The following is a 12,815-nucleotide window of genomic DNA, read 5'->3' on the forward strand; positions in this document are numbered from 1 at the left end:
GAAAATTATATCTACCACCATGTATCTATCATGAGGATAAATGAGCTGCCTTACACCGAGTGATCTTAAAACAGAGAGGCTGGTGGATTAAATAAAGATTTACAAAGAATTATGTCCAAATGATCATTATTGATGATGTGCTTCATGAAGGTAATAGATGAGACCTGGAAGGGACCCCAGAGAAAACCTGCTTCCGGTACCTCTATTTCCAGATGAAAAAAAAAACAAAGAAAAAAAAACAGGGAACCATCCCCCATGCACCACCCCCTTCCACACACACACACACACACACACACACACACACACATACACCTTCCTCAGCTGGCTGGTCAGGTCAGTACCTGGGGAAGACAGGTTGGTGATGCAAATCACTGGTAACTCAAAGTCCACCCTTCTAGCCCTGAAAAGTGACACAGTAGCAATGCAGAGAAACAGCTGTGACAAAATTTTGAGCAACGTAGCAGAATACAAAGTAGCACACTGTGTACTACAATATACATATCTCAAAATGAATGAAAATAATTGTTTGGGAGTGAGTTTTAGTTTAGAATTTGGTCTCTAATTTCACCGCTTTGTTACTGGTCTATTATTACGTTCTTTGTAAAAGAATTTTTTTTTGCATGCAATACAAAGGTATAAAAAGTAAAAGTGCCCACACCACCCTCACTCCTCAATCTCTTAATTCCATTCTCCCAGGGTAACTTCTTTATATTTGCAGCGTCTTTCCAGACCTTTCTCAGATACAAACCTGAACCACAATGTTTCTATTTATGTGTGTGTTTTTTTTAATGAAAATGGTGTGAGGTGGTGACTCTCAGGTGTCACCCTACTCGACAACAGAACGAATCGCCCTGTGACTATAAGCCATCAAGGGGGGGAGGGTACACTCTCCACCAAAGGACCAGGAAAAGGTGACTAGTGGAACAGGATGAGAAAAGAGTTCATTCACCTTCTGAAGAGGAGACTTTACTCCCAGAAAAACACAAACTCAGCACGGTTCCTCCTGGTCCAGCTTCTTCCCCTTCAGCCCGAAAGCACCAAGTGCATTAGTCTGTGGACTCAGTCCCCACCAGCTTAGTCACAGGCCAGCTTGATGGAGGTGAGGCTCTGAGACATCAGGGAATCAGTGTGCGTGAGTGATTTGGGAAACACAAATCATAAAAGAGGAATTATGGGAATAGCAGGTGGAGCAGGCAGGCATTATGTCCAACATATTTTGTTATGTACATGCGTAATATTCCTGGAAAATCCATCATCTTGGGGCGCCTGGGTGGCGCAGTCGGTTAAGCATCCGACTTCAGTCAGGTCATGATCTCAAGTTCCGCGAGTTCGAGCCCCGCGTCAGGCTCTGGGCTGATGGCTCAGAGCCTGGAGCCTGCTTCCGATTCTGTGTCTCCCTCTCTCTCTGCCCCTCCCCCGTTCATGCTCTGTCTCTCTCTGTCCCAAAAATAAATAAACGTTGGAAAAAAAAAATTTTTTTAAGAAAATCCACCATCTTTCATGACCTAATTCAAATGCAACTTTCATTAAATATTCATTTATTCTTAACTCTGGGTTGTCATAATGTACTAATCCAAATTTTGAAACAGGGTACTTTCTTTTTTTTTTAATTTATATTTGAGAGAGAGAAAGAGAGACAAAGTAGGGGGAGGGGCAAAGGGAGAGGGAGAGAGAGAGGGAGGGAGAGAGAGAGAGAGAGAGAGAGAGAGAGAATCTTAAGCAGGCTGCAAGCTCAGTGCGGAGCCTGACGTGGGGCTCAATCCCAGGACCCTGGGATCATGACCTGAGCCAAAATATAAAGTCAGACACTCAACCAACTGAGCCACTCAGGCACCCCTGGAACAGGGTACTTTCATAATGCCATGCCCTAAGTACCCTCCAAGTATAAGGACACCCTCATTCACAGGCCATCTCCATCAACACATGCCCCCATCTATTGACCCAAAAACACTTGTAGTGGGCTCTCCATATTTAGAGTTGCCAGATTTAGCAAATAAACACATAGAATACTGAGTAAAATTTGAATTTCATATAAACAACAAATCATATTTTGGGGTGCCTGGGTGGCTCAGTCAGTTAAACATCTAACTTTGGCTCAGTTCATGATCTCACAGTTCATGAGTCGAACCCCACATAGGGCTCTCTGCTTGTTGGTCCAGAGCCAACTTCGAATCTCCTGTCCCTCTCTCTCTGCCATATGCATTCTCTCTCTCTCTCTCAAAAGTAAATAAACATATTTTTTTTAATGTGCAAGCTCAAAATAATTCCTTTGCACATTTAATCAGGTACAGTGGTACCTCACTTAGTCTTTGAAATAAATTACAGATATATCTCAATCATATTTCAACCATGTGTTGTAACCCTGTGGGTTATACTAAACATCATCATCATCTCAACTACCATTTATATAGTTAGTAGTTTATAAAATACTTACCAATTATGTGTGCAATTGAATATAATGCTCATAAATATCCTGTGAGATAACCATTTATTACCATCACCATTTTTAAGCGTAAAACTTTGATATATTATTTTTGTTTTTATTCACAGGGCGTCTGCCAGACAAGAGGAGATCAGAGGAATAAGTATCTTGTTCAATTGCCAAACAGCTGGTAAGCAAAAAAAAAAAACAAAAACGGGTGTTAAATCAGGGTCATCTAATTCTAAATCCTGTGCTTCTTTATCTCCACACATCCCTAGTCTAAAAGCAAAAAATGAGTTAGTAATACATAATATTTCCATAAAAGTGGGAAAGTAAGGATTAGGAAAAAGAAAAAAATTGGGGCACCTGGGTGGCTCAGTTGGTTAAGCGTCTGACTCTGGCTCAGGTCATGATCTCACAGTCTGTGAGTTCGAGCCCCACATGGGGCTCTGTGCTGACAGCTCAGAGCCTGGAGTCTGCTTTAGATTCTGTGTCTCCCTCTCTCTCTCTCTCTTTCTCTGCCCCTCCCCTGCTTGCTCAGGGGCGCACTCTCTTTCTCGTTCTTAAAAATAAACACTAAAACAAAAAAAAGGAAAAAGAAAAAAATGTAAATCACCAGATATGCCATCACCCAAAACCAACCACTTTTAAAATGTTAGAATTAACTGTATCTCCTTCCAGACATTTTCCAACACAAATAGATAACATGGCTATATACCTAAATAAATAGTATCTATCTACCCATCTATATGAGCTACAGAGACCTATTCAAAATATCTACCTGATGATGTAATTCTCTTGATTAAAACTCTTGAAAGACTTACCATTTTCTTGGAGATAAAACCTAAAATCCTAGCATGGCTTGCAAGGCCATGAAGTGGCCCAAGCTGGTCTTGATCTGATCACATCCCACCTTACTCTGCTCTTCAGCCACATTGACCATCTTTCAGCTTTGTTAACTCAATTAACAAAAATGATGCTGCATTTATGTTTTAATTTGCATTTATATAAATTATTAGTGAAGTTTCACTTTTTTCACATTAATTGGCAATTTTTCTTTTTTGTGTGAAATGTCTAGTTATAGTCTTCATCTAATTTTCTACTGAAGCCTTGTCTTGTTCTTACTGATTTGTAAGTGCTTTCTATATATTAAAAACATTGTGGGTGCCTGGGTGGCTCAGTAGTTTAAGCATTTGACTCTTAATCTCAGCTCAGGTCTTGATCTCAGGGTGGTGAGTTCAAGCCCCACATTGGGCCCCATGTTGGGTGTAAAGCCTATGTAAAAAAAAAAAAAGTTGACCTTTGTCTGACATGTAAGTTGCAGATAACTTCTTCCAATGTCTCATAGTAATTTTTTGCCATACAGAGTTTTAATTTTTTATCTAGTTACGTTTATAAATATGTTCCTTTATAGTTTCTACCTTTGATGTCATGCATTGAATGGTCTTTCCTACCCTGAGATCATATAAGTAAATGTTCAGTATATTTTTTTTCTACAACTTTTCGGTTTTATTTTTATTTATTTTATTTTTTTTTTAATTTTTTTTCAACGTTTATTTATTTTTGGGACAGAGAGAGACAGAGCATGAACGGGGGAGGGGCAGAGAGAGAGGGAGACACAGAATCGGAAACAGGCTCCAGGCTCTGGGCCATCAGCCCAGAGCCTGACGCGGGGCTGGAACTCATGGACTGCGAGATCGTGACCTGGCTGAAGTCGGACGCTTAACCGACTGCGCCACCCAGGCGCCCCTATTTTTATTTATTTTAATAATTTATTTGTTTTTTAATTTACATCCAAGTTAGCATACAGTGCAACAATGATTTCAGGAGTAGATTCCCTAATGCCCCCTACCCATTTAGCCCATCCCCTCTTCCACAACCCCTGTTTGTTCTCCGTATTTAAGAGTCTATTATGTTTTGTCCCCCTCCCTGTTTTTATATTATTCTTGCTTCCCTTCCCTTATGTTCACCTGTTCTGTGTCTTAAAGTCCTCATATAAGTGAACTCATGTGATATTTGTCTTTCTCTGACTGACTTATTTCGCTTAGCGTAATACCCTCTAGTTCCATCCACGTAGTTGCAAATGGCAAGAGTTCATTCTTTTTGATCGCTGAGTAATACTCCGTTGTATATATATACCACATCTTCCTTATCCATTCATCCATCGATGAACATTTGGGCTCTTTCCATATTTTGGCTATTGTTGACAGTGCTGTTATAAACATTGGGGCGCATATGCACCTTCAAAACAGCATTACTGTATCCCGTGGATAAATGCCTAGTAATGCAATTGCTGGGTTGTAGGGTAGTTCTATTTTTAGTGTTTTGAGGAACTTCCATACTGTTTTCCAGAGTGGCTGCACCAGCTTGCATTCCCACCAACAGTGCATCCTTTCTCCGCATCCTTGCCAACATCTGTTGCTGCCTGAGTTGTTAATGTGAGCCATTCTGACTGGTGTGAGGTGTATCTCATTGTGGTTCTGATTTGTATTTCCCTGATGATGAGTGATGTTGAGCATTTTTTCACGTGTCAGTTGGCCATCTCAGTGTCTTCTTTGGAGAAGTGTCTATTCATGTCTTTTGCCCATTTCTTCCCTGGATTATTTGTTTTTTGGGTGTTGAGTTTGATAAGTTCTTTATAGATTTTGGATACTAACCCTTTATCTGATATGTCATTTGCAAATATCTTCTCCCATTCTGTCGGTTGCCTTTTAGTTTTACTGATTGTTTCCTTTGCTGTGCAGAAGTTTTTATTTTGATGAGGTCCCAGTAGTTTATTTTTGCTTTTGTTTTCCTTGCCTCCAGACATGCGTTGAGTAAGAAGTTGCTGTGGCCAAGGCCAAAGAGGTTTTTGCCTGCTTTCTCCTTGAGAATTTTGATGGCTTCTTGTCTTACTTTGAGGTCTTTCATCCATTTTGAGGATCCATTTTGTTTTTGTGTATCGTGTAAGAAAGTGGTTCAGTTTCATTTTCCTATATGTCGCTGTCCAGTTTTCCAGCACCATTTGCTGAAAAGACTGTCTTTTTTCCATTGGATATTCTTTCCTGCTTTGTCAGAGATTAGTTGGCCATACGTTTGTGGGTCCATTTCTGGGTTCTCTATTCTGTTCCATTGATCTGAGTGTCTGTTTTTATGCCAGTACCATACTGTCTTGATGATTACAGTTTTGTTATACAACTTGAAGTCCAAGATTGTGAAGCCTCCAGCTTTGGTTTTCTTTTTCAAGATTGTTTTGGCTATTCGGGGTCTTTTCTGGTTCCATACAAATTTTAGGATTGTTTGTTCTAGCTCTGTGAAGAATGCTGGTGTTATTTTGATAGGTATTGCATTGAATATGTAGATTGCTTTGGGTAGTATTGACATTTTAACAATATTTGTTCTTCCTATCCAGGAGCATGGAAATTTTTTCTATTTTTTTGTGTCTTCTTCAATTTCTTTCATAAGCTTCTATATTTTTCAGTGTATATATTTTTCACCTCTTTGGTTAGATTTATTCCTAGGTATTTTATGGTTTCTGGTGTGGTTTTATTTTTTTTAATTATATGTTTAATCCAACTAAAATTTATACATACAGTACTGTGTGAGATAAAATTTGTTATTATACTTTGTTATATGGTTAGCAGTTATCCAAATACTTTTATTGAATAATCTGTTCTTTCTGAAATGGCACATTATAATGTAATAAACTTCTATATATAGTTCTGGACTACCTATTTCTGTTCCATTGATCTATCTAGTATTATTAAGTCAGTGCCACAGTGCTATGATTATAGCTTTATAATACATTTTAACATTTAGTGGTCAAGTCCCCTATGATTACTTTTCTTTCATGGCTATTTTCATCCCTTTATTGTTTTAAATAAATGTTAGGATAAATTTATGAAGTTCTAAAATATCAGTGTATCTTTCAATATTGAGTCTTCTCATCTAACAGAATAGTGTGTTTCTCCATTTATTCCACCTCTTCCTTCTCTCTCAATAAAGTTTAACATTTTTTTTTGTGAAATCCTTCACTCTGCATTGTCAGCGAAAACCACATAGGAAGCCTGGTCTCACAACCCCACCCAGTAGCAACGTAGCAACCACACTCTCAGCTGGAATGGTGTTAGAGAAACCGAATGGAGTCAGGACTTTCACCACCACACTTTGATAATGAGGCCATCCTTCTTCTCATGGCATAAGTAGAGGCCACACAGAGAGAAACAAGATGCCTCCGATGATCTCAGGGAGAGTTGCATCAGTAGAGGCTTAGTGGGGAGCCTGAATTTCCAGTAGTGTCAGAAACCTACTGTAACAGAAGGTTTAAATAAGATCCAGTCTTGTCATGTAATATGCAAATGTCCAGGTTTCAACTGAAAGTCATTCCTTATACTGAGAACCAGGGAAAATTCATCCTGATAAGAAAAGACATTCAACCAAGATGACACATGTGTTAGAATTATCTGAGAAAGGTTTTCTAGAAGTCATAATAGAAGTGTTTCAAGAAGCAATTACAAACACACTTGAAACAAATGAAAAAGCAGAAACTCTTAGCAAGGAAGAACAGAGAAAGAAGAGCCAAATGGAAATTTTAGAACTAAAAAAATACAGTAACCAAAATTAAAAATTCAGTAGATGGATTCAACAGCAGAATGGAGGATACAAGAGTAAGAATCAGTGAACTTGAAAATAGAACACAAGGAGCACCTGGCTGGCTCGGTTGGTGGAGCACACAACTCTTGATCTTGGGATTGTGGGCTCAAACCTCATGTTGGGTATAGAGATCACTTAAAAATAAAATATATAAGACAAAAAATAGAACAGTAGAAATCATTACCCAGTCTAAACAACGGAGAGAAAATAGACTTAACAATGAAGAGAACGTCAGAGATAATGAGATAATAACAAAAAAAATAACAAGTCACTGGAATCCCAGAAGAGAGCAAGGTTAAAAAAGTATTAAAAAAAAAGACTTAAAATTTCCAAATTTGCCAAAAGACATAAACTTAGAGATTAAAAAAAAAACTGAGTAAACCTCAAAACAGGATAAATTTAAAGAAATTCGCCTCAAAACTCATTATAACCAAACTCTGGGAAAATAAAGACAAAGGAAAAGTCTTGAAAGCAGTGAGAGAAAAATGACACCCCACCTATGAGGAAAAATAATTGGAATTACAGCATATTTCTCAGCAGAAACCATGGGGGCCAGAAGAAAGTAGCATAATATTTTCTAAGTGCTAAAAGAAAAAAAATTGCCAACTCAGAAGTCTACACTCAGCAAAAATATCTATCAGGAATGAGGGTAAACCAAGTCATGCTCAAATGAAATAAAATTAATAGAACTTGTTGCTAAAGACCTACATTAAAAGAATGGCTAAAGGAAATTCTCTAAACAGAAAAGAAACAATAAAAGAAAAAAAATCTTAGAACATCAGGAAGGGAGAGAGAACAACATAAATAGGAAAATATTGGTAAATAAAATAGATTTTTCCTTCTCTTTTTGAATTCCTAAAATTATAGTTGGCCTCTGAAGCAACAATTTTAACATTGATATGGTTCTCAATGTATGCAGAGGAAATGCTTAAGACAATTACACTGTAAATAGGAGAGGAACATAAAGGGAGGTAAGATTCCTACACTTCATTCCTTCACTCAAAGTGGTATCAATACCAGTTGATAGTGATAGCTTATGTCACTAAAAAAGCTGTACAAAGAGACACATTCAAAAACACTGTAAGAACACCATCAACCAACAAAAAATAATCAATATTGGTACAACATCCCACCCAACAACAGCAAAATACACATTTTTTTTCAAATATCCATGGAACTGATACAGATCATGTCCTGGCTCATAAAACAAACTTGAATAAATTTAAAAGAATTGAAATCATACAGAATGTGTTCTTTGACCACAATAAAGTGAAAACAAGAAATCAATACCTGAAAAAGAACTGGAATATCTGTAGACTCTTGGAAACTAAGCAATACACTTCTAAATAATACATGGTTCAAAGAGTAAGTTTCAAGTAAAATCATAAAATACATAAAACAGTATGAAAATACAACATAAAAAATTTGAGGGGTGAAAATACTAATTCAAAAAGATATATGCAATCCTGGGGCACCTGGGTGGCTCAGTCAGTTAAGCATCTGACTCTTGATTTCAGCTCAGGTCATGATCTCACAGTTAGTGAGTCTGAGCCCCAGGTTGGGCTCCATGCTAATAGTGCAGAGCCTGTTTGGTATTCTCTTTCTCTCTCTGCTCTCTCTCTCTCTCTCTCTCTGCCCCTCCCTCCATTTGTATTCTCTAGCTCTCTCTCAAAATAAATAAACATTAAAAAAGATATATGCAATCCCATGTTTGTTACAGCATTATTTACAATAGCCAAAACATGGAAAAAACCTATGCCCACCAAGAAATGAATGGATAAAGAAGATATGGTATATGTACAATGGAATATTACTCAGCCATAAAAAAAGAATAAAATATTGCCATTTGCGGCAACATGGATGGACCTTAAGGGCGTTATGCTAAGTGAAATAAGTCAGAAAAAGAAAGATAAATGCCATATGATCTCACTTATAATGGATTTTTTTTTAATAAACTCATAGATACAAAGAACAGATTGGTGGTTGCCAGAGGCAGGGGATGAAGGGTGGGCAAAATGAGTGAAGATGGTCAAAAGGTACAAATTTTTAGTTATAAAATAAGTAAGTCATGCAATGTAATATACAGCATGATGACTACAGTTAATAATACTATATTGCATACTTGAAAGTTGCTTGGAGAGTAAATCTTAAAAGTTGTTATCACAAGAAAATAAGTGTAACTATGTATGGTGATAGATGTTAACTAGACTTATTTATGGTGATCATTTCACAATATATACAAATACCAAATTCTTACATTGTTGACCTGAAACATACATTATATCTCAATTATACCAACCACAAGGAGACAGGGATTTCTCTACCACTGCCTAGTTGTGTTCTTTGAACATATAATCTTGTTCTGATTTAACTTTGCAATCTGTAAAGGAGGACATAATTTTTTAAAATGTGGGGGGCACCTGGGTGGCTCAGTTGGCTAAGTGTCCAACTTCAGCTTAGGTCATGATCTCTTGGTTTGTGGGTTCAAGCCCTGTATAGGGCTCCGTGCTGACAGCTTGGAGCCTAGAACGTACTTCGGATTCTGTGTCTCCCTTTCTCTGCCCCTCCCCGATTTGTGCTCTGTCTCTCTCTTTCAAAAATAAATAAACATTAAAAAAATTTTTTAAATTTTGAGAGGCATAGTTAAGGCAGTGCTAAGAAGGATATTTATAACACTAAATGGTTGTATTAGAAAAGGGAAAAAGTCTCAACTAAATAATCTAAGCTCCCACCTCAAAAAGCTAGAAAAGTCAGAGTGAAATAAATCCAAAGAAAGTAGAAGGAAAGAAATTAAAAAGGCAATAATAGATATCAATGAATTTGAAAACAGAAAAAATGATAGAGAAAAATCAATGAAACAAAAAGCTGGTTGAAAAGATCAATAAAATTGACAAAACTCTAGCAAAATTGAAAATTTTAAAAGGAAAGCAAAGATACAAATTGCCAAGATCAGGTATGAAACAAGGAATATTATTTCAGACCCTCCAGGCATCATAAGACAAAAAAGGAGTACTATGATCCATTCTACACACATAAGTTTGACAGCTTAGATGAAATTGACCAATTCCTCAAAAAACAAACTACCACAACTTACTTAATATGAAGTAGATCATTTTAGTAACCCTGTAACTCCTGAGAATATTACATTTGTAATTTAAATTCCCAAAAAGGAAATATCCAGGCACAGATTATTTTATTGGATAATTCTACCAAATATTATGAATGTGAAGAAATAACAGCAATTCTATACAATCTCTTCCTAAAAACAGAAATGGAGGAAACATTTCCCAGTGTATTTTATAAGGCCAGTATTACCCTGATACCAAAGCAACACCAAGAAACACACAAAAAGAACATGACAGACCAATATCTTTTTATATAAATGCAAAATCCTTAACAAAATATTAGTAAATAGAATACAGAAATATATAAAAAGAATTGCTCATCATGACTAGAGAGATTTATTCCAGGGATGCAAATCTGGTCAAATATTTGAAAATCAATCAATGTAACCCACCACATTAATAAGCCAAAAAAGATAAATCATATGATCATATCAATTGGTACAGAAAAAAGCTTTTGACAAAATTTGACATCTATTCACAAAGAAAACTCTCTGAAAACTAGGAAGAGGAGAATTTCCTCAACTTGATTAAGATTATTTACAAAAGACTTATAGCTAACATTATACTTAATGGTGAAAGACTGAATGCTTTCTCCTTAAGACTGAGAATTAGAGAAGGATATCCACTCTCATTACTTCTGTTCAACACAGTACTAGAAGGTTAGTCAGAACAATGAGACAAATAAAGAAAATAAAAGTAATGCAAATAAGAAAGGAAGAAATAAAAGTATGCCTATTAGCAGAAGGCATGATAATCTACATAAAAAACCCCAAGGAATCACCAAAAAAGATTTCTAGGACTTAAAAATGAGTTCAACAAGGTTGCAGGATACAAGATCAACAATTATGTTTTTATATGCTAGCAACAAATATGAGAAAACTGAAATTAGAAGTATAATATATACAATTGCTCAAAAAATAAATACTTAAGAGTAAGTCTAACAAAACATGTATAGGACTATATACTAAAAATTATAAAACACTAGTGAAAGAAATCAAGAAATATTTAAATAAATAGAGAGATATACCATGTCCATGGATTGAAAGACTCAACACAGTAAAGATGTCAATTCTCCCAAAATTCATATATAGATTTAATGCAACTCTCGTGAAACTCTCAGTAAGACTTTTTTATAACTACAGACAAGATTATTTTAAAATTTATGTAGGTAGCCAAAAGAATTAGAGTAGTTAAAATGATTTTGAAAAAGCAGAATAAAATAGGAGAAATCATTTTGCTTGATTTTAAGACTTATTATATAGCTATAGTCATCAAGAATGTATAGTATTTTTTTTAATTTTTATTTATTTTTGAGAGAGAGAGAGATAGAGCATGAGCAGGGGAGGAGCAGAGAGAGAGGGAGACGCAGAATCCAAAGCAGGCTCCAGGCTCTGAGCTGTCAGCACAGAGCCTGACACAGGGCTCGACACAGGGCTCGAACTCACAGACCGCAAGATCATGACCTGAGCCGAAGCCAGATGCTTAACCGACTGAGCCACCCTGGTGCCCCAAGAAAGTATAGTATTTTTAAAGAAGTAGATACAAAGACCATTGAAACAGAATGGAGAACCAAGAAAGAGACTCACACAAGTACATCCAACTGATTTTTGACAAAGGTCCAATTCAATGGAGGAAGGATAGTCTTTCAACAAATGGTGCTGGAGCAACTGGATGTCCAGAGGTAAAACAAATAAATAAACTTTGAACTAAACTCACACCTTATACAAAACTAATTATCATAATTAATAATTAATTAATTATCAAAATTAATTACCACAGATTTAAATGCAAAATATACAGGTATAAAACTTTTAGAAGGAAGCATAACAGAAAATCTTCAGAAGCTAGGGTTTGGTGAATGTTTCTTAGACACGACACCCAAAGTATGACCCATAAAAGAAAAATTAATAACTTGAACTTTATAAAAATTGAAAACCTTTCTCAGTGAAAGACCCTCCTAAGAAGATTAAAAAATAAGTCAGAGACAAGAAGAAAATATTTGAAATATTTGCAATAACTAGTTGTAATAATAGTGCAAATATTCGTATAATAATCTGACAAAAGATTCCCATCTAGAATATATCAAGAACACTCAAACTCAACAGTGAAAAAAGAAACAACCCAATTAGAAAATGGGCAAAAGACACGAAGAGACATTTCACTGAAGAGAATATACAATTGCAGATAAGCACATGGAAAGATTTTCAATAAACGTCACTAGCCATCAGGAAAATGCAAACTAAGACCATGATAAATATCACTGTAAACCAATCAGAAGAGCTAAAATTGAAAATAGTGAGAGACCAAATACTCCACAAGGATGTGGAAAAACTGGATCTCTCACACATTGGTGGCAGAATATAAAATGATACTGTCACTCTGGAGGACAGTTTGGCAGTTTCTTACAAAACTAAATATACAGTTACCATGTGACCCAGCAATCACATTCCCGGCATTCATCCCAGAAAAATAAAAACCTATGTCCACACAAAAACCTATACACAATTACTTTTAGCAGCTTCATTTGTAATAGCCAAGAACTGGAAATAACCAAAATACCCCTCAACAGGTTAATGGTTAAATAAAGACTGGCGCATCCATACCATGGGATTCTACTCAGCAATGAAAAGAAATGA

The sequence above is a fragment of the Prionailurus bengalensis genome, chromosome B1 (genome assembly GCF_016509475.1).
Source record: "Prionailurus bengalensis isolate Pbe53 chromosome B1, Fcat_Pben_1.1_paternal_pri, whole genome shotgun sequence".
NCBI lineage: Eukaryota > Metazoa > Chordata > Mammalia > Carnivora > Felidae > Prionailurus > Prionailurus bengalensis.